General features: G+C 45.9%; 1 long non-coding RNA gene across 1 annotated transcript; it reads right to left on the bottom strand.

Moving 5' to 3' along the window:
* Window positions 1–363: 363 nt before the first annotated feature.
* LOC140422777 (uncharacterized) lies at window positions 364–20,557 on the bottom strand. Its single transcript, XR_011947597.1, has 3 exons — window positions 20,360–20,557; window positions 2,288–2,346; window positions 364–644 (listed from the first exon to the last, which is right to left on the bottom strand). It is a non-coding gene; the product is annotated as an uncharacterized lncRNA (long non-coding RNA).
* Window positions 20,558–22,532: the final 1,975 nt, after the last annotated feature.

Genomic DNA, 22,532 nt, shown 5'->3' with positions numbered 1-22,532 from the left:
CATTTCATTTTCATTTCAAAACCTTCCTTGTAAATTTACAAATCTATGTCCATCTCAGTGACTCTGCATGAGGTTGTACTTTTGCTTCCCTCCAGACCACAGTTACTCAATCATGTGACATTGCATCATTGTTACATCAGGATCATGTGCTTCTGTTATGACCAGTGAGAGGGGATGAACTGGCTCCCCTCTATTCAAACTCCTCGGTTGGGCACAACAAAGGTTTAAGTTTCTTTTTCACGACAAAATAACTTTTCCAAATCAGAATGTTAATAACTGTTTGACTTTAAGCAATAAGGCACCAATCAAACAAAGTTTATTTGAGAAAAAGAAAGAGCAAATTTATTAACGACTGAACCCGAGAAAAAGAAAAATAAGGCAAACTCAAGCATTTGACCTTCATGCAGTTATTTGGCGGGACACGCACGCACATGTGCACGTGTGCTCATGCATGCACACATGCGCATAAGCGCACACACGCCCCATGCACACACACATAGACAAGTGGAGTTAGAGTCCAAAAAAAGATAAAATAATACACAGTTAATTGCCCCTTGACGCCTTTGAGATGTCCAATGCCTCCAATGTTGGTCTGATGTATTGGGCAGTCCTGTATTCATGATTGGATCCATATCTTGAATTGCCTTCCATTGACAAGGGATAGTTTGTTGAACCAGGGCCGGATAACACAGAAGAACACATGAGTAACAGGTGGTGAGTGAAAAAAGAGTTGCACACACTCAGTAACACTGTCTCTATATGAAGATAGTGCTATTTTGATGCTGCTACGAGATACCCCATCTTTCCTTAATGGGTCCTCAATGTATTTTTCATGAGAGTACAACACAATTGTAAAAGCCATAAAATATTCACAAGAAAAACCTGTTTCTTACTAAAATAGTTCCTTAAAAAGCACGTTAAGCATTTCTAGAAGCAGCCATCTACCCTCATCCCTGCCCTCATAACCTCATAATCATGTTAACCCTTTGATGCCTCCTCATTTGCTTTACTTTGAAACAAGACAAAGGCTGTGTATTACCCTGGAACTTAGTAGATGTACCAGCAAAAGGGTATACTCAAAGAAGTAACCACTCCACATAGCCACACATCAGTGACAAACTGCCATCCGTGTCAGTTGGCCAGCACGCCCAGGAAAAGAGGATGATGGATAGTTTAGAATCAGAAACCAGAATGGCATTACTTTGAGTGAGATCTGTGGGTCAGCTAGAATAAGAAGCATTAAGGCCATCAATGTTGGTCCAGGCAATCAACCAGTCAATTGAAGGGGTAGGAAGTCTTGGGCACAGTGATAACCTGTAGATCACAAGTTCCATGCTCAAACCCAACAGTTGGACTTATTGGCCATGGAAGGGGGTTCATAATGTGGTTCAATGGGCTGATAATCAGCTCGTGAATCCTTCCACACTTCTCCACAATTCCCCAAAGGGAAAAAAGTGTATGTGTAAAAATATGCCAAAGAATAAATCTGAAGGGACCTCGAGTACAAAGCTCATACCTAAATAATTTGCAGAAATAATTCAAACCTTAATTTCAACCAATTCTATTGATGTAAGCACTTCAAATACGTAATGTATTATCCCTGTATCTCTGGTAGAATTCATTCACTCACTCTTTTGGATCATATTAACATTTGCTTGTGACTGGACAAGAGCAATTAGATCATATTACAATTCGGTTGTAAGAGTACAGATTCAGAGTATCCAATTCATTTCAGAGACGTTGCGCAGCTGAAGAAATGTGTCAGGGTGTGAAGAAGGGTGTGAGCAGCATTGTTGTAGAAAAGAGTCTTGAGTGAGGCTGCATTTCAATCGTCCTCGACTTCTGACTATTAAGTACTCGAACATGGGGGAAAAATATAATTTATTTAGTTATATATTTTCCATCCATTATGCAAGGAATATATTAATGCTCCCAGCAATATAATTCACAAACTCAGTCCACTGACAGCCAACAGTATGACCGGCAGCAGGAGATCACGTATGTCGTATGTGAAAGAATAGCTTGTGAGAGTGGGATGTGGCCGCTGCACCATACGCTCACCTCCCACTGCTTTCAATTGTTTCACTGTCCCCTGTGATTACCGAAGGCCCTGAGTGAACCAAGTCTTTCCCAAGTCAATAATGCCTACTTCTCTATTTATGAGGTTTACAACGGACCATATGCAACTGAAGTAGTTCGCTCCCATTATTTTGTATCTAATGCAGAACTCATATTCGTCAAGGCTCAATGAGCGTCTTGTTTATGTATGGTAGGCGAACATACTCACTGCTGTCCCCATGCAACCAGCTCGCATTGCTTTTGTGCACATCTTTTTCTGATCTGCAACTGGAAAAAGAAATCCATATAAAAGTTTTTTTTTAAACTGAAGTAATTTGAAACTGACTTACATATTTTCAGTTCAAATAAAGACCAAGAGAAATTGGAGTAGATGTAGACCTTGGGCGGAATTCTCCATCCCGCCAGCCAGCCAATGGGGTTTCCCATTGTGGGCAGCTCCATGCCATCGGGAAATCCTCGGGCCTGGGTGCGCTGCCGGCGTAATGGAGAACCCTGACAATGGAGAATCCAGCCCCTTGTGTTTGCACTACCATTCAATACAATCTCCCTGATCTTCTGCCTCAACTTCATGTTCCTACCCATTTGCTACATCCCTTGATTACCTGAGAGACCAAACCTGTCTATCTTAGCATTAAATATAAACAATTTTGGAGTAACCACAGGACTTTGGGGTGCAGAATTCCAAAGATCCACAACCCTCTGAACGAAATGCTCAGTCCCTTATCTTGAGGCTGTGTGCAGTGTTCTAGATTCCTCAACCAGGGGAAACAACCTTTCAGCTCTTACCCTGTCAAACCCGTTCAGAATCATACATGTTTCAAAAGATCGCCTCTCATTCTTCTGATCTATGGAGCGTGTTCGCTCAGTTTATTCAGCCTCTCATCATAGGGCATCACTCGCATCCCAGGAACCAATCTAGTGAACCTTTATTGTACTGACTCCAAGGCAAGCATATCCTTCTTTAAATATGGAGAACAAAACTGTGGACTGATGACTCCATCTGGAGCGGGGCGGGAGCATCAGAAAATTTTTTCCACCCAGTGCAAATCCCATTTCGGGTCTCCTCTGGCATTCTCCCGACATAGCAGGATTTGCGCCGGGTGCAACGCAGCCAGTTAATTACCCCCTCAATGTTGACATTGATGTCAGGCCAGCATACATAACTCCTGGCAAACATATTCATCTTAAATACACTTGGGCGGGCACCATGCAATTCAGCTAGGAGCAGCTTCTTTCCAAGTACAGGGACAACTACTCTGGCTGCCCGAAGCATGATGCTATCTTCGCAACTTAATTCCTTCTTTCGTATATAGTATGGTTTCATCTCTTCAGAAACTGGCTCACTGGCCCAGACCTCTTAGTATCCTGTGCCTCACTTTGAAAAAAGGTAGGTGACTGAGCGCATCCGCATTCACGATATGCATTCCAGGCCTGTACTTGAATGTATATTCATAGCGGACAAAATTAACGGCCAACGCTGAATTCCTGCTGATGCAATTGGCAGAATAACCGTATCTCCTTTAAAAAAAAACAAGAATGGTTTGACGTCCGTAACAATGGTAAAGTGCCTCCCATATACATACTGGTGGAACCTCTTTGTGCCATATACTATTGACAAACCTTCTTTTTCAATCTGAGTGTAGCCTTTTATGGCCTCTCGGAGAGTCCTTGAGACATACCGTGTCGATCTTTCAGATCCATCGTCGATCTTATGGGACAATGCTGCACCAACACCATATGGAGAAGCTTCACAGGTCAATACCAATTCCTTAGATGGGTGAAAATTTCCCAAAAAATGTGATGAATGTAGCAATTGCTTTACTCTGTTAAAAGCTCTGTTAAAAGCTTCTCTCTGGGATGCCTTCCAAACCCAACACTGCTGCTTCTTTAGCAGCACATGTAATGAGGCTAATAATGCTGACACATTTGGTAGAAAACGCCCATAGTAATTCACCATTTCTAAGAATTACTTGACTCAGATGTGTTTCTGGGGGATGGTGCCTCCTTTATTGCTCTGACGTTGTCTTCCATGGGGTGTGATCCATGTGCATCTATACGATTTCTCAGATAAGCAAACTCAGTGGCTTGGAAAGTAAATATTTCTTCTTGAGGCGTACTCCAGCCTCTTGAGATTTCTTCAGCATCTCCTCTAAGTTAACTGGGTGCTCAGCATCTGATGATCCTGTTATCAAAATATCATCTAGGTATACTATGACTCGTGGTAGACCTTGCAATAGACTTTCCATTGTTTTCTGGAAAATAGTAGATGCCAATGACATCCCAAAGGGCAGCACATATACTGAAACAAACCTTTATGCGTGTTTATCGTAACATAACCTCAGTAAGCCTCGTCTAACTTAAGTTGCTGATATGCAGGCTGATATCTAGCTTTGTGTAAGACTGACCTCCAGCCAGCTTTGCGTACAAGTCTTCAATTTTGGGGATTAGATACTGATCTAACTTGGTAGCCTGATTAACTGTTAATTTGTAGTTGCCACAGATGTTGGCGGTCTTGTCAGGCTTTATCACAGGGACTATGGATGCTGCCCACTCTACGAATTGAACTTGCTGGATAATATCGCTCTGCTAAAAAACAAAGGGTTGCCTCTGGATCTACCTAGATCTCCGCCTGAAGACCCTTTACTTTAACGTAACTCATCACGAGAAACATTCTCATTCTTCCCCATTAATTAGGCAGTCCCTCTTCCCGTACTTGGAAGATCTCCATCCAGTTTAACTTGATTACCTTGAGCCAATCATGGCCCAAAGGACCTGGCCCTTGGTCTGACTGTGTTATTTTTGGGAGCTGAGCAGACTGCTGCTGATAGCTTATAGCTACTGCATAAGTACCATTTATCTTGCTGGCTTGTCCTGTGTAAGTTGTTAGTTTTCCCACGGTACCCCTCAAACTCAATGGCTGGATTCCTTCATTTAGATATTTAAATACACATTCTCCTATTGTAATATCCCGCAGGGAACCTATGGGGTGGGAATGCTTGTCTTCTCCATGCTCCTTGCAGAGTATGAGCTCCTCCGCTCAGGATGGTTATCTCAATTAGCCGGTGTATAAAAGGTCAGCCAGTAAAGCACAGACTAGAACAGGAGTCCGGTAGGAATCTACCGAGTAATGTATATATCTTTTACACTTTGTTTCTTATTTTACTCGGTGTAGAATCCCCCTGTCCTTATTAAGCCTATCACTGTGGCAGAGGCTCCCGTGTCAACTTCCATCTTTAAGTGCCTATCATTTACCAAAACCATCATAGTGATGAGAGCTACCTTGCCCGCTTTCACATCGAACAATGAGTGAACATTTAAATCCATGGTACTGGACTCTTCCATATTTTTACTAATTCTGCGATGTATTACTAATTTTGTTGCTGGCTAGAGTTGACTTACTTTTACATTGATGCCTTAAGTGGTCTTCCCTGCGGCAGAAAAAACATTCAGCCTCTTTATACCGGCAGGCTTCAGGGGAGTGATTACAACCCCATGGGTAACACTCTGCTTCAATCCAAGGCGATTCATCTGCTCTTTTAAATCTTCTCACTCTATTTTTGGCTGCATTTGCTTCCTGTTTTGACGTCATTGCTGCCTTCAGCTTTCTGCCCTAACTGGTGGACTGCACCATTTTGCATGCTCTGAAGCTCTTGTGCATCCTTTTCAGCGCCCTCCAGCATCAACACTATCTCTAGCACTTTCCAAAAATTTATATCTGCCTCTGCTAAGAACTTCCTTTGGATGGCCTCATTATCTGCTCCGCAGACTAAACGATCTCGTAGTATATTGTTGAGAGTGGCTCCGAAGTCGCAATGCTCTGCGATCTGTCTTAACTTGGTAATATAAGTTGCAATAGTTTTCTCAGGGGCCCTCTTGGTTGCTACCAGGGGCCAGCCTTGGTTGGGGTGGGCCGCCATCGATGCAGGGGGGGGGAGGGCTTTGGAGAGCAGGAGCAGTGGCCGCCCATGGCCTGGGCTAGGCTTGGGGGGGAGGGGGGGTTGCGGGGGTGGTTGTCAGTCTCACACCCTCACCAATTTATTACAGATATTGGGCAAAATTCTCCGGTATTGGCGCAATGTCCGCCAACTGGCGCCCAAAACGGCGCAAATCAGTCGGGCATCGCGCCGCCCCAAATGTGTGGAATGCTCCGCATCTTTGGGGACGAGCCCCAACCTTAAGGGGCTAGGCCCAGGCCGGACAAATTTCCGCCCCGCCAGCTGGCGGGAAAGGCCTTTGGTGGCCCGCCAGCTGGCGCGGAAATGACATCTCCGGGCGGCGCATGCGCGGGAGCGTTAGCAGCCGCTGACGGCATTCCCGCGCATGCGCAGGGGAGGGAGTCTCTTCCGCCTCCGCCATGGTGGAGACCGTGGTGACGGCGGAAGGAAAAGAGTGCTCCCACGGCACAGGCCTGCCCGCAGATCGGTGGGCCCCGATCACGGGCCAGGCCACCGTGGGGGCACCCCCCGGGGCCAAATTGCCCCGCGCCCCCCCTCAGGACCCCAGAGCCCGCCCACGCCGCCTTGTCCCGCCGGTAAGGTAGGTGGTTTAATCTACGCCGGCGGGACAGGCATTTTAGCTGCGGGACTTCGGTACATCCGGGCCGGAGAATCGCAGGGGGGGGCCGCCAACCGGGGCAGCGCGATTCCCGGCCCCGCCGAATATCCGGAGCCGGAGAATTCGGCATCCGGCGGGGGCGGGATTCACGCCAGCCCCCGGCGATTCTCCGACCCGGCAAGAGGCTGGTTTAGCACACTGGGCTAAATCGCTGGCTTTTAAAGCAGACCAAGGCAGGCCAGCAGCACTGTTCGATTCCCATACCAGCCTCCCCGAACAGGTGCCAGAATGTGGCGACTAGGGGCTTTTCACAGTAACTTCATTGAAGCCTACTCGTGACAATAAGCGATTTTCATTTTCATTTCATTTTTCATTTCAACTTTCACGCCTCAGCATCTCACAAGCTACAGCCCACAAGTGCATCAGTGAGGTCATGGGTGCCCTGTTCGCCTGGGCAGAATGCTATATAAACTTTGCCATTGGGGCAGCATGGTAGCACAGGTGGCTAGCACTGTGGCTTCACAGCTCCAGGTCCCAGGTTCGATTCCCTGCTGGGTCACTGTCTGTCCAGAGTCTGCACATTCTCCCCGTGTCTGCGTGGGTTTCCTCCGGGTGCTCCGACATGCTGGAAGTGGAGGGGGAGGAACATGCGGCCACCTGTGAGGAGGAGGACGAGGAGATGCCGGATCAGGAGGGGCAGAAGAACGAGCCCGGGGAGGACCAGCCGGAGGACAGAGAACAGGCATGAGCGGCGAGTGCCCGGCCAGCATGGGGTAGCCAGGGAGGCCCCCAACCCTGCCTGCTCACAAATGATGTGGCCTCACCTGTCATTCCCCCTCTCTCACCCCCTCCCCCCATTCCTCTGCCTCACCAAAAGCCCCCAATTCTCACCCTCCCAGGATCTGTGTAACATCACTCCAGGGTGATGGAACTGTGTCGGCACCGTCAGCGGGTCACAGATAAGTTGCAGGGGGGTGATGATAATCCGCAGAGAGCTGAGCTCCTCATCCAATGCCATAGTCTGACCACTGCTTGGCTGCTGAGAGTTTGCTCACACCCATCACCTGCACATGGTGTGCTGGAGGGCTTGGCGAGCACAGGGCCTCCATGACTGGGGAAATGGGCAATGGGATTGGTGCTCGGCCCGCATTGCAGAAGAAAGTATAAGAGGTGCCATATTGGTCGAGGTCAATAGATTTTAATGATGTTCATAAGTATCCCCAACTGCCCCACTCTCCCGATGGTGCCACCCCACTCTCTCCATCACTCCCAGACCCTCTCCCCACTCTTTCCCCTCCTTCCCCCCTTATCCTCAACCAACCCTCCCCCCACCAGTGCCCTCTCAATGATCCTCAAAGCCTTCCATGCTCTATTGCTGCATTTAGGGGTGTCCCCAGGATGCACATCAGAAGTGGAGGCAGTCTACTGCTTACTGCGCCCTATGGTCTATCCAAAGACCTATCCAGTGTTCTCTTGGGAGGTGGCGAATGGTAGTGGGGAGGGGGGACCCTGTATGGGATAGCCCCGTTGGCCCCAGGTCCAGTTGGAGGGATGGGTTAGTCTATATGGCATTAACAACTCTCATGTTTGACAGGTCATCTGGGTGGGGGCTGGTGGATCGTCAGCTCTGCATCATGCGCTGACCATTGTGGTGGTCACTGCTCGGTCCTTGGATATCGCCGCTACCTCCAGGGTCCTTTCTCATAGGGGATGAGGACTCCGATGTCCGGCACCCCACCACCATACTGACCTCTCACGTCAGTTGTGGGCCAACTTCTCTTGCGGGGACACAGAGGGGCCATCGTTAGCCGCACGCATTGTTGCTCGCGGGGAAGGTGGGCACTTGGGGAGATGGGCATTTGGGTGGATGGGGGGATGGAGAGTGTGGCGGGGTGGAGCGTACTGGGGTGTGGGTGTCTAGGGGGAACATTATGAGGGGGGTTGGGAGTCCGGTGCAATCTCATCCGAGTGACCCGGGGAGGTCGTTGACCTTCTTGCAGGACTGGGTGCCGGTCCACCTGGTGAAGCTGCCCGAGTTGACTGACGCTGCCACTTCCTCCCAGGCGGAACTGACTGCCCAGTGGCTGACCCTCTGTGATCCTTGGGAGATCAGGGCATCCTGTGTCCTCTGACGCTTCCTGTAGTCTGCCAAGGTCGGCATTGCCGAATTGTGGGACTTGTCTCCTCAGTGGCATAGCTGCAAGCTGAGTGGGGTTGGCTGTGCAGGATCAGTGCTGCTCTCCCTTGTTAGCATTGGCTTGGCGACCACGGTCCCGGCGAATCAGACGGTGAGACCATGATTTGTGGCGAGAAACCAGTGGGGCCTCGTTAAGTGGACCAAATAACATTTATAGCAGTGATGGCATCGCCAAGCTGAGCGTCGGGAAGCTCGCGACAGTTTCCACTCGCTACCACACTTAGAAATGCATGTTCTGAGCTTGCCCCAGACTTGTAGGGTTCTTTGAAGCAATGTTCAAGGTTGTGCGGGTAAGGGTGGCACTATGCCCAAATGTGGCAATCTTTAGGGTATCAGAGCAGCCAGAGCTACGCATGGGGTAGAGGACTGATGCCCTTGCTTTCCCTTCCCTAATTGCATGCCGGAGAATTCTGCTCGGCTGGCGATCAGCAGCACCACCCACAGCTGCAGACTGGCTGGTGGACCTGGTGGAATTTCTCCATCTGGAGAAAATCAAGTACACCATCCGAGGGTCGGAAGATGGTTTCCTCAAAGCATGGGGACAATTCGTCGGCCTGTTCCAAGACATGTTCGAGGACAACAGCGACTAGGGAAAGAGGGAAATAAAGAAGGTGAGACGGGGGAGAGCAGACAAAACCACCCAACACTAAGATGTATAAACAGGAAAGGGGGGAGGAAATAAGGAGAGCGCAGAAGAGGGGAATACCAAGGAGAAGTCAGGGAGGGGATAGGGAGAGGGGAGGGGGCGAGAAGATATATCAAGAAAGAATGCATGTATATGAGAACTGTACAAATTATAAATATTGGACGCAAAGTTTCGCTATGTAAAATTGAAAATGCCAATATAAATACTTTTTTCAAAAAGAAATGTTTTGGTTAAATTGCGCCCATTGTATTCAGTTTAGTAAGTTGATGTAGTTAATGGGAGAAGCTAGGGGTTGAAGCAGTTATGTGTTGAGGTTTGCAGAATTCATTTTTGGTTAGAATGGGAACTGAGAAGGTTTCTGAAGAATACAGCCAGAGATTCTGCATTATTCTGACAGGGTGTCAGCTCTCTTTCTTTCAAGCAGTCTCAAAAGTGTCCAAGGCGTCTCTTTACAGCAAGTATTCCTAAGTGTGCTAACTCTATTTAAAAGTGGATTGTGGCCTGAGATGGTTCTGTCGTTTGAGTGGGAATAAAGATAGCAGTCAAGGGTTACTGTGTCACTGTAACGATTGGCGTTGTTTAAGGGATAATTGTGAGCTATTTCCTTGTGTGATGTTAAAGATATTTTAATACTGTGTTCCTAATAAAGTTTGTTTTAATATACCATGCCCCTATTTTGCGTGATATCACTCGTGGAGCGAGGTGTCCTTTCCTCACAGTCTTACAAAATTAAAATTAAATGTTGGGGTTTCTGTCCAATATCCTAGTTACTGTTGTGGTCTGGTCCGGGATGATAGCACAACCCACTGTGAAATTGCGCTGCTCAGGTTCCTGCTGCTGGTGAGGACAGGAAGCTGGTCTCCATTCCTGACACCTGGGGCGTCATTCTCCGCCGGCGGGAGTCTCCGTTTTGCTGGCGCCCGGGGGTTTCCCGACGGCATGGGGCTGCCCCACAATGGGAAACCCCATTGACCGGCCGGTGTAACGGAGCATCCCGCCGGCGGGTCGGGGCAGAAATGTGGCGGGGCGGGTAGGAGAATTTCGCCCCTTATTAGCCCTGCCTTCCAGCCCATCGCCAAATGGCTGGCAAAGTCCTGTCCATGTATTCCTGAATGGTAATGCTCTCTGTTGGGAGCGTGACTAAAGGAAATCAGTGCACGGAGCCAACAATCATAAATGTTATAATTTTTCACATATATTCGGAAAACCAGCGCAGACATAATGAACCGAATGGACTCCTCCTGTGCTGCGTCAATACAGTGATTCTGCGATGCTCTTCAGGGGATAGAGGCTTAGTAACAAAACTCTTTTTTTTCTCATTGTTTGATTTTGAACTTAATCTATGATGCAACACACAAGGCCACACAGGCTGTTGGTGAATAAAAAAATAACCCGTCAGCTCGACCAGACATGCTGGCTGCAACAAAGTGAAAAGCCGATTGCACAATGTGGAGTTCAATGTATTAACTGGTCACGTGGCCAAAACCATCATATTTAGTCGCAGATTTCTTTGCCCTTGAGAGATTGCCATTGATCTAATGCAATTACGAATGATGTTGTTTTATTTATTTTCCTGTTATTTCCGTAGAGATTTTCTGTGGTTTAGATCATGTTTTAGTTGACAAACTTCCCCCCAAAAAGCAAAGAACAAAGAACAAAGGAAAGTACAGCACAGGAACAGGCCCTTCGGCCCTCCAAGCCTGTGCAGACCATGCTGCCCGACTAAATTACAATCTTCTACACTTCCTGGGTCTGTATCTCTCTATTCCCATCCTAGTCATGTATTTGTCAAGATGCCCCTTAAATGTCACTATCGTCCCTGCTTCCACCACCTCCTCCGGTAGCGAGTTCCAGGCACCTACTACCCACTGTGTAAAAAACTTGCCTCGTACATCTACTCTAAACCTTGCCCCTCGCACCTTAAACCTATGCCCCCTAGTAATTGACCCCTCTACCCTGGGGAAAAGTCTCTGACTATCCACCTTGTCTATGCCCCTCATAATTTTGTAGACCTCTATCAGGTCGCCCCTCAACCTCCGTCGTTCCAGTGAGAACAAACCGAGTTTATTCAACCGCTCCTCATAGCTAATGCCCTCCATACCAGGCAACATTCTGGTAAATCTCTTCTGCACCCTCTCTAAAGCCTCCACATCCTTCTGGTAGTGTGGCGACCAGAATTGAACACTATACTCCAAGTGTGGCCTAACTAAGGTTCTATACAGCTGCAACATGACTTGCCAATTCTTATACTCAATGCCCCGGCCAATGAAGGCAAGCATGCCGTATGCCTTCTTGACTACCTTCTCCACCTGTGTTGCCCCTTTCAGTGACCTGTGGACCTGTACACCTAGATCTCTCTGACTTTCAATACTCTTGAGGATTCTACCATTCACTGTATATTCCCTACCTACATTAGACCTTCCAAAATGTATTACCTCACATTTGTCTGGATTAAACTCCATCTGCCATCTCTCCGTCCAAGTCTCCAAACAATCTAAATCCTGCTGTATCCTCTGACAGCCCTCATCGCTATCCGCAATTCCACCAACCTCTGTGTCGTCTGCAAACTTACTAATCAGACCAGTTACATTTTCTTTCAAATCATTTATATATACTACAAACAGCAAAGGTCCCAGCACTGATCCCTGCGGAACACCATTAGTCACAGCCCTCCAATTAGAAAAGCATCCTTCCATTGCTACTCTCTGCCTTCTATGACCTAGCCAGTTCTGTATCCACCTTGCCAGCTCACCCCCGATCCCGTGTGACTTCACCTTTTGTACTAGTCTACCATGAGGGACCTTGTCAAAGGCCTTACTGAAGTCCATATAGACAACATCCACTGCCCTACCAGCATCAATCATCTTTGTGACCTCCTCGAAATACTCTATCAAGTTAGTGAGACACGACCTCCCCTTCACAAAACCATGCTGCCTCTCACTAATACGTCCATTTGCTTCCAAATAGGAGTAGATCCTGTCTCGAAGAATTCTCTCCAGTAATTTCCCTACCACTGACGTAAGGCTCACCGGCCTGTAGTTCCCTGGATTATCCTTGCTACCCTTCTTAAACAGAGGACCAACATTGGCTATTCTCCAGTCCTCCGGAACATCACCTGAAGACAGTGAGGATCCAAAGATTTCTGATAAGGCCTCAGCAATTTCCTCTCCAGCCTCCTTCAGTATTCTGGGGTAGATCCCATCAGGCCCTGGGGACTTATCTACCTTAATATTTTTCAAGACGCCCAACACCTCGTCTTTTTGGATCTCAATGTGACCCAGGCTATCTACACACCCTTCTCCAGACTGAACATCTACCAATTCCTTCTCTTTGGTGAATACTGATGCAAAGTATTCATTTAGTTCCTCGCCCATTTCCTCTGGCTCCATACATAGATTCCCTTGCCTATCCTTCAGTGGGCCAACCCTTTCCCTGGCTACCCTCTTGCTTTTTATGTACGTGTAAAAAGCCTTGGGATTTTCCTTAACCCTATTTGCCAATGACTTTTCGTGACCCCTTCTAGCCCTCCTGACTCCTTGCTTAAGTTCCTTCCTACTTTCCTTATATTCCACACAGGCTTCGTCTGTTCCCAGCCTTTTCGCCCTGACAATGCCTCCTTTTTCTTTTTGATGAGGCCTACAATATCTCTCGTTATCCAAGGTTCCCGAAAATTGCCGTATTTGTCCTTCTTCTTCACTGGAACATGCCGGTCCTGAATTCCTTTCAACTGACACTTGAAAGCCTCCCACATGTCAGATGTTGATTTACCCTCAAACATCCGCCCTCAATCTAGGTTCTTCAGTTCCCACCTAATATTGTTATAATTAGCCTTCCCCCAATTTAGCACATTCACCCTAGGACCACTCTTATCCTTGTCCACCAGCACTTTAAAATTTACTGAATTGTGGTCACTGTTCCCGAAATGCTCCCCTACTGAAACTTCTATCACCTGGCCGGGCTCATTCCCCAATACCAGGTCCAGTACCGCCCCTTCCCTAGTTGGACTGTCTACATATTGTTTTACAAAGCCCTCCTGGATGCTCTTTACAAACTCTGCCCCGTCTAAGCCCCTGGCACTAAGTGAGTCCCAGTCAATATTGGGGAAGTTGAAGTCTCCCATCACAACAACCCTGTTGTTTTTACTCTTTTCCAAAATCTGTCTACCTATCTGCTCCTCTATCTCCCGCTGGCTGTTGGGAGGCCTGTAGTAAACCCCCAACATTGTGACTGCACCCTTCTTATTCCTGATCTCTACCCATATAGCCTCACTGCCCTCTGAGGTGTCCTCCTGTAGTACAGCTGTGATATCCTCCCTAAATAGTAGCGCAACTCCGCCACCCCTTTTACACCCCCCTCTATCCCACCTGAAACATCTAAATCCTGGAACGTTTAGCTGCCAATCCTGCCCTTCCCTCAACCAGGTCTCTGTAATGGCAACAACATCATAGTTCTAAGTACTAATCCAAGCTCTAAGTTCATCTGCCTTACCCGTAATACTTCTTGCATTAAAACATATGCACTTCAGGCCACCAGATCCACTGTGTTCAGCAACTTCACCCTATCTGCTCTGCCTCAGAGCCAAACTGGCCCTATTCCCTAGTTCTCCCTCAATGCTCTCACCTTCTGACCTATTGCTCCCATGCCCACCCCCATGCCATACTAGTTTAAACCCTCCCGTGTGACACTAGCAAACCTCGCGGCCAGGATAATTATGCCTCTCCAATTTAGATGCAACCCGTCCTTCTTATATAGGTCACACCTGCCCCGGAAGAGCTCCCAGTGGTCCAGATAACGGAAACCCTCACTCCTACACCAGCTGTTTAGCCACGTGTTTAGCTGCTCTATCTTCCTATTTCTAGCCTCACTGGCACGTGGCACAGGGAGTAATCCTGAGATTACAACCCTCGAGGTCCTGTCTTTTAACTTTCTGCCTAGCTCCCTAAACCCCTGCTGCAGGAACTCATGCCCCTTCCTGCCTATGTCATTAGTACCAATATGTACAACAACCTCTGCCTGATTGCCCTCCCCCTTCAGGATGCCCTCTACCCGTTCGGAGAGATCCTGGACACTGACACCAGTGAGGCAACATACCATCCTGGAGTCTCTTTCACGTCCACAGAAGTGCCTATCTGTGCCCCTGACTATAGAGTCCCCTATGACTATTGCTCTTCTGCGCTTTGACCCTCCCTTCTGAACATCAGAGCCAGCCGTGGTGCCACTGCTCTGGCTGCTGCTGTTTTCCCCTGATAGGCTACCCCCCCCCCCGACAGTATCCAAAGGGGTATACCTGTTCAAGAGGGGGACAACCACAGGGGATCCCTGCACTGACTGCCTGCCCTTTCTGGTGGTCACCCATTTCTCTGCCTGCACCTTGGGTGTGACCACATTTATATAACTGCTATCTATGACGCTTTCTGCCACCTGCATGCTCCTAAGTGCATCCAACTGCTGCTCCAACCAAACCATGCGGTCTGTGAGGCGCTCCAGTTGGGTGCACTTTCTGCAGATGAAGCCATCCGGGACGCTGGAAGCCTCCCGGACCTGCCACATCTCACAGTCAGAGCACTGCCCCCCTCTAACTGACATTGGGCCAATTAATTAGTAAATTAAAGTTAAAAGTTTTTTTTTAATTTAAAAAGTTACTGTTAACTATCTGTTTCCTAGCACTAGATTTCTACTCTAAATGTGAAAGCTAAATGCAGTACTCTCCGATCTCTGGCTTAGATACCCCTCTAAATTATAATTTAGCAGTCTGTGGTTAGTTTCAGTTCTGCAGACGGCAGTCAAAGTGCCTCTGTGTTCACGTTTTGTGCCAACCACTGGAAGAACTGAGCATTTTTGATATAAAGACATCCTTTCCAAAGCAAGAGACATAGTTTATGTTTTAAGGCCTCTAATATACCACTGAGACTTTCAGCCATAAACAAAAAGCTCCAATTTTAACTTGGGGCAAGACATGAGCATGGAACTGGCAGAGCGAGGATAAAATCAGGGCCTTGGCGTCTGGAAGAAATTCTCAATTGTAAAAGTCCTTTAACTCAAAATAGAGAGTCGAGGAACAGAGCTCATTGCATTTGTAGTGGATTCAGACTTTTAACACAATCCAATAGCTCTATTGATTCCATCTCCATGGTAACGCCGGTTCCTGAAATATTGCAGTCTCGTTCCACTTTGTATTCCCATAGCAACAGCAACACTTGGATTGGCCTCGTGGAGCTGAATAATCACAAAATATCTGATAAAGCTACTTACAAAGAGATCCGTTAATGTGGTCACATCAAAGACAAGAAGCAGGGACAAAAGACACAGACTGTCAGTGAAGGGGCCATTGCTCCAGCTTCAGAATACACATCTGGCCACGAGACATACCAAGGCGCTTCATTATTTTCATCTATCCGTGTGGGAGTTTCTGCTTCTCACTGTTGATGGGGGGGGGTGGGGAAATCTTTCTCTTGTTTCCTCAGCAAAATAAATATATCAAGACCTATTTATAAAGTCATGTCATGAATTATTTGTAATATGTATATGTTTTTTAAATATCCTTAACGTTCTTTTATCTTCGATGTTGAAGGAATTGGCATCTTATTAAGTGTGATTGTCTTCTTTAGGTAGCTCTTTGGGGTCAAGGATGACTTGCTTCCCTCTGAGTTGATGGGTTCTGAAATGGTGATAAGCCCAATGCACAATTTGCAGGCTCTGCTGCACACAGGGCAGGTGGTACTTGGAGAGTCAGGTAGGTGAGACATTTGGAGATTTGTGAGACTTTGCCTCTGTGTGTTCACCAATGTGATTGGTGTCTTCCTAAATGGACGTTCTCTACTTTGGTTGGTCACAAGCCAGACACATGAAGGGATGGAGATTTTTAACCTCTTCAAAGTTGATTAGAAGAATTTTCACTGTCCCCCTCGGAGTCTCCTGTCTTGACCAAGTTCCAATTCGAGCAGTTGCTTCAGGATTTTAGCATCAGGCACACAAATGGCATGTGCCACCCAGCAGAGCTGGGTTTGAGTGATTAGTGCCATGATTGTGCATGTTGGCTTGGAAGAGAACGCTGCTTTTAGGCCACCTTTCTTGACACTTGATTTGGAGGATCTTACCATGAACTGTCTCCAGAGCATTGAGGTGCCTGCTGTAGGTTGTCCAAGTAGGTTATCTAATTATGACACCACTTGCACTGCTCTTATCAAATTGATTCCTGTGTGGATAATTAGGATAATTAGCGTCAATAGCAGAAGGCAGTAAAGCAAAACTGAGTGTACTCTGACACAGGCATACTGCAGAGTTAGATATTGGGCACAATTTAATGGAAGAAAAGAGTCTGGTTTCGGGTGGGAATAGTGGGGTGTTTCTCAACGCCTGCAGCACCAAGAATGACCCCGCTATCAAACAGGACCCTGTTTTATTTTGGCCTCAGTGAGGAACGCCCTGCCAAGGCCGCATTCACCTTCATTTCAGCTCAGCTCGTCAGTGCATGTAGAGATCGGGGTACAATTTTTAAATGCCGCCCCAATCTCCCGAACCCCCACTGTGGCATCCAGGCACTCACCTCGGCCCCAAGTTACTTGTGAGGGAATCCTCGCGCCTTCTCTCACTCCACCTCATAAGGACAGGTCGTCCTGGGCCCGATCCCTGGCATGGGCAAACTACTAGCATGGCACCCTGACAGTGCCCTACAAGCCTGGCAGTGCCACCTGGCTACCCTGGCAGTGCCAGGCTGCCAAACTATCAGCGCCCACGTGACAGCAGGAGTGCTATTAGTGTGAGAGCTGAAGTAAAATTTTAAATATTGTTTTCTTTTCTTTTGTATTAATAAAGTTTGTTTATAATAATAATAATAATCAAAACCCACGCTGCTGGCCTTACAATAACCAAGTCCTATTTCTTATATTATCATTCCTGGAACAAATCGATCTTTCTGCATCGCATTAAAACTTTAAAAGGTTAAAGGCATCTGGCCCAGTCTCTTAACCACCGTTGAGAGCTGACCAGCCGTTCGTAACAGTTGCAAATCCCACGAGAGTCCTCTGGCGAGATTTAATGGCGTTGATCGCACCCACTATGTTATACATATCAGGTCAAAGAAGAGTACAGGCAGAGTGTCCCAAAACCAGCAACCTCAGAAATAAACCTGTGCCGGATTTTGGATCTTGTCAGTTTTCAGGTCAGGCAGTCCAGGTTGGGTGGGGTCGGGTAGTTTGGGCCAGATTGAATCGGGCAGATCAGGCTGAGCCAGGTTGGAGGCCAAAGGTTGCTCAGGCCACTCAGAGCCTTTGAAAAGACTGGCGCATGAAGCTGAAAAGTTGTCTGCGCCAATGCAGCACCTATCCCAACAAGCCTGGAACTTATTTTACTCATTTAACAAGAATTAAAGTTCCTACATGGCAGATTATAAAATTGTCCCGTTTTCGGACATCTTGGGCATTTGGATAGGCAGAGTTGAGACGCTGTAACTTACTGAGTCATTGAAAAGATTTTTAAACAGGGGTGTAACCTGTGATAGGGTGGTTTATAGTTGCAGCATCTATGTGGCCTAGCTGGAAGCTTGAAAATTAATGACTAAATTATATTCTGCCTGTTTCTTGCATTTAATTCAGTTCATGAAGGAGCCATAATGCATCATAGTTGCTCTTTATTAAAGGAATCATCTGGAAATGGTGATAAACAGAAAAAAAGTTTGCTGGAGATCAGACTGGAGATTTAAAAAAGAGACGATCCATAAAGAAGGTGAAAAAAGATTTTACAAGCTTAGGAAAAATTGTTTCTTTAACACACCAAGCAAGTTTGATCTCAATAAGCTACCAGCTGGCAATCTGGTACAATGATTTGAAAGATTTGGAATTGCTTCTAGGTGAGATAAGGGAGAAGAATTAAATTAGATTAGCACGCTGATATATTCAATGGTTGAGGACGCAAAAGATTTGTGGTACTGTTTACACCATTCTGAGAATGATAAGAGTTGATGGAAGTCTTAGATTGATATGAAATTCATGTTATAGTCTGCAGAAATGCAATTTTGGAAGGAGTTAAAATCAAAGCAGACAAGAGAATTTGAATCTGAGAGCATTATAACAGTCTCATACTGTGTGGCTAAACACTGCACCTGTGGTACTCAGCATTGCAAAATCATTAATGATTGTCCTGGAGCAATACAGAAAGATGACAGATTGTCTGAAAGATTCCATTTTGAATCCATATTAGCCTTTGATATAATAATGATTGAAATGAGCTGAGTAAAGCTAATCACTCTAACTCCTGCCATTGACCAGAAAGGCGGCTGTCTGGATGAGCATGCACACTCGGCCCAATAGAATTTGGCGACAAAAAGCCGAAATCGCACTTTAAACAGCTTGACGATGACACGGCATCTGTACACATGCACGAAGTGTTGTGGCACAAATAAACACAGCCAAAGCTAATTTGGGACAGCAAACTGATCTGCAAGCTTAAACTGTTTCCACCATGGCTGAGGGTGACATTGTTCACTGGAGTTTTCAGGGTGTCACAGCAATCTGTCCTTCATCAGATTAATATTGCTGAGGTGCTGGCTAGGGAATGCAGTGGCTCTATTGAGCACGAACCTACTCTTTCATTGTGTGATTGGGGTCTAACGTATCCACTTTATAGATTGATTTCAATTTTAAACATGCCTGTCTGCTTAGTGGAAAGCACTCTTGATTTTTAATGGCATAGGGAGGTTTGAGGATTTCTCAATATTTCTATTTCAGCTTTGTCATGAGTCGACCATTTACTTTTAAAGTTGTCCCATCAGGCTTGCAATGTAATAAATGAGAGTTGCAATGTAATCTCTTTGAGCCATTTGACTTAATCTGATAAGGGGGGGGGTCCCTGCCCTTCTGAGGTGGGGTGCAGCGAGCTCGAGGACCCACCCCCCCCCCCTCCCCCACCCCTCAACAGCTATGTTGGGATGTCGGAGCGGGTCTGGGGGTCGCATTGGGGGACCAAGAGATCGGGGCACCATTTAAAAATTCCTTGTAGAGTGACAGAAACATAATTCTGACTGAAATTAGACATGAGGGTGCAAATGAAACAGAGGAATGAGATAACAAAAGGCTATCAATATTGCGGCCAAGACGGGGTTGAAGAAAATGGCATAAGCAGTGATTTGGGCAGAAATAGGTTGATGAAGAAGATGACCAGCTGTGATCACATTGAATGGTGGAGCAGGCTTGAGGAGGCGTATTGTCTAAATTTGGTCCTAATTCTTGTGCTCTTAATTCCCTGGATCCATCTGCTGCATAGGATTAGGTTTGATAATGTCACAGAATCAGCAAAGGTAAATGTATTGTGCTTTCACTATGATGCTGTTGTGATTATCACAATTATATCATGAACTAAGGCAGAAGAAAGTAATTTTGATTCTCTAGGTTCTACCTCAGTGTCTAACCTCTTTGCAATAGCCCAGGTACAGAGGATCAGCTCAGGATGCCTTTGCCTGAATATCTGAGCCAAGACCAGCCTCCCCCTCTGGTACTGCCTGTTGTTGGCCTTGAGGCCTTGAGCTGTCTGCCTTCACATTCTTTCCTGCTGTTCCTGAGGTTGCAGGTAAATCAGATGAGTGAGATCCATGGTTATGGCAGTAATTGCACTGTGTGAAGAGGGCAAGAATTGCTATCAGGAGAGACAGATAGTGAACTACATGATCATGTGTTTCCTATTACTAATCACCTGAATATTGATAGAACAAAATACCTTGCAGTTCATAAGGACATATGATTGTGTGGTAGGGCCCAGGTGGCCACATATGTTCCATCAATAACACTCAAGACTTTGGGGAAACCTATGATATCAAAATTTAGTTGTCAGATTTCAAGGGGAAGACAATAAAGTTATTTGTATTGGTGGAGAATATGCCAGTGACTCACCTGGTGTATCTTGCAGCCTGCAGGTTGTCTGATATTGCCGATCGACATTCCGCGATAACTAAAAATAGCCTGAGGCATAAAAGTACATGGCTGCGGTGACCATACTTCTTGTTAGCAGTGCATCCCCTGTTCTGGTTGTTGGCAGCAAGTGAGATTAGAGCATGCAGCACCTTCCCTCCTGAAGTAGAATCTATGAAGGTTATCCTCAGACCTAGTTGTGTGGACACAGTTACATTAGTAAGGACAGTGAAGTGCGATCCACTACTAGGTCAACAAAATTAATGTATTATCCCTCCAAATTCCCATCTGTGAAGCAACTACCTAAGTAGCAATATGAATACTGTCATATCAGATACGAAATGAACACAAATCAGGCAGCTATGATATTTCCTGTGTCTAGTCCCTTAAAAATTCCCGGTTGACTTTTCCTATTTTTTTGTATGTTGTAATATGGACATTCATGGTATATAATTGTCTCATGACAGTGCTGAAAGAATAAGCTGTTATTAGGTATCTCAGTATGAAATGATTTACAGGTTATGACAGTATTGCTTAGAGTACATGTTTGGTATTCCACTTCTAAGATTTGTGTATCTACGTCCCCAAGTCTTTCTGCTCCTTTATACCATTTAAATATTTGCTGTTTAACCTATACTTCTTCTCACTCTTCCATCAAAAATATATCATAAATAGGCACAAACACCTCTTTGTGACCTTTGCAAATGTTTTATGTTTTCTTTATTCTTTCAGGAGATGTGAGCATTGCTGGCAAGGAAAGCAATTTTTGCTTCTCCAAAATTGCCCTTGAACTGAGTAGCTTGAACTCGCCCTTTCAGAGGTCAGTTGAGAATCAGCCACATTGTTGGAGTCACATGTAGGCCAGGCCAGGTAAGGATGGCAGATTTCCTTCCCTGGAGGACATTAGTGAACTAGATATTTTTTTACGACAACTGATGATAGTTTCATGCTCACCGTTACTGGGACTAGCTTTATATTCCGTATTTATTAGCTAAATTCAAATTCCACCAGCTGCCATGGTGGGATTTGAACACAGATTCCCAGAGCACTAGCCTTGCCTCTGGACATTACCCAGTGACATTACCAGTACACCACCATTACCACTACACCCAAAGTGAAGTGTGGCCCGGCACTGAGACAATAAATTTTACCTACTTTCCTCCAAAGTCCCACCTGTGAGATGACAAGCTAAGTAGCAATGTGAATGACTCCTTAGATAGTCATCTTAAGATGTGCTATTGTACCTATTACAGATAATTTTTATACTGAGAAGAGCAATTATGCCAGCACTCATTCCAGTGGGAAACCAGAATTAGCTTCACTCCAGTCCAAAATATTTTTTCTTCTTAAACCATGTTGCAATGCTGTATTCTTAAATTTATTAATAAACCTTCTGAGCAGCATCTCAGCAAAATGCATTTTAAAATCCATACAAATAACATACACTGCATTTACTTTCCTAATAAATTTTCTTAATTCCCTAAAAAACACTGTGTCAGCTTTATCATTTGGCCCATCTCTCGAGTGGAATATTAATTGTGTCCTATATTATGGTCACATTTCTTCCTACTCCTGATGTTAGGCTGACTAGTCTGACATTACTTGTCCTCTTTTCTTGGCAAAATTCCAATCCTGTTGCATTTCTTCAGTATCTAAGGATACTTGAAAGATTTTAAATGTACTGATCAAGAAAACAGTCTTAGCACACTACAAACGTCTTCATCTTGTCATTTATTTTACTCTCACATAGTTTATTTCTGGGTAATTAGGTTACACATTATTATCGCCCCATTTCTCTTGCATTTTGTTTAATTTGTTTACATATCTCAACCTCGACCTCCGTTCCATTATTTGCGTGTCCAGATGTCCCCAATAGAGTAACAATTTTTATCCTTTAACTCTAATTAAATAAATGTAGTTTTCCCATTATCCCTTATATCTCCCTCATGTTCCCGCACAGTAATAGAATTGTCAGCTCTGCTTTTTCCCCTTATTTTATCCCTCCTGAAAGCTTTTTAACTGGACATGTTTAGCTCTGCCCATAGCAACCTATACCTCTAATGCACCAATTTCTCCACAATACTTTGTGCCTTATCTTTTAAACAGCTCAAACCTGGTCAGTTTTATAACCTTACTCAGTTCTCCTCCTGCAGGC

Source organism: Scyliorhinus torazame, chromosome 5 (assembly GCF_047496885.1).
Source record: "Scyliorhinus torazame isolate Kashiwa2021f chromosome 5, sScyTor2.1, whole genome shotgun sequence".
In the NCBI taxonomy this organism is placed as follows: Eukaryota; Metazoa; Chordata; class Chondrichthyes; order Carcharhiniformes; family Scyliorhinidae; genus Scyliorhinus; species Scyliorhinus torazame.
Note: the sequence above shows the minus strand (reverse complement) of the source record. Positions and strands in the feature narration are given on the sequence as shown.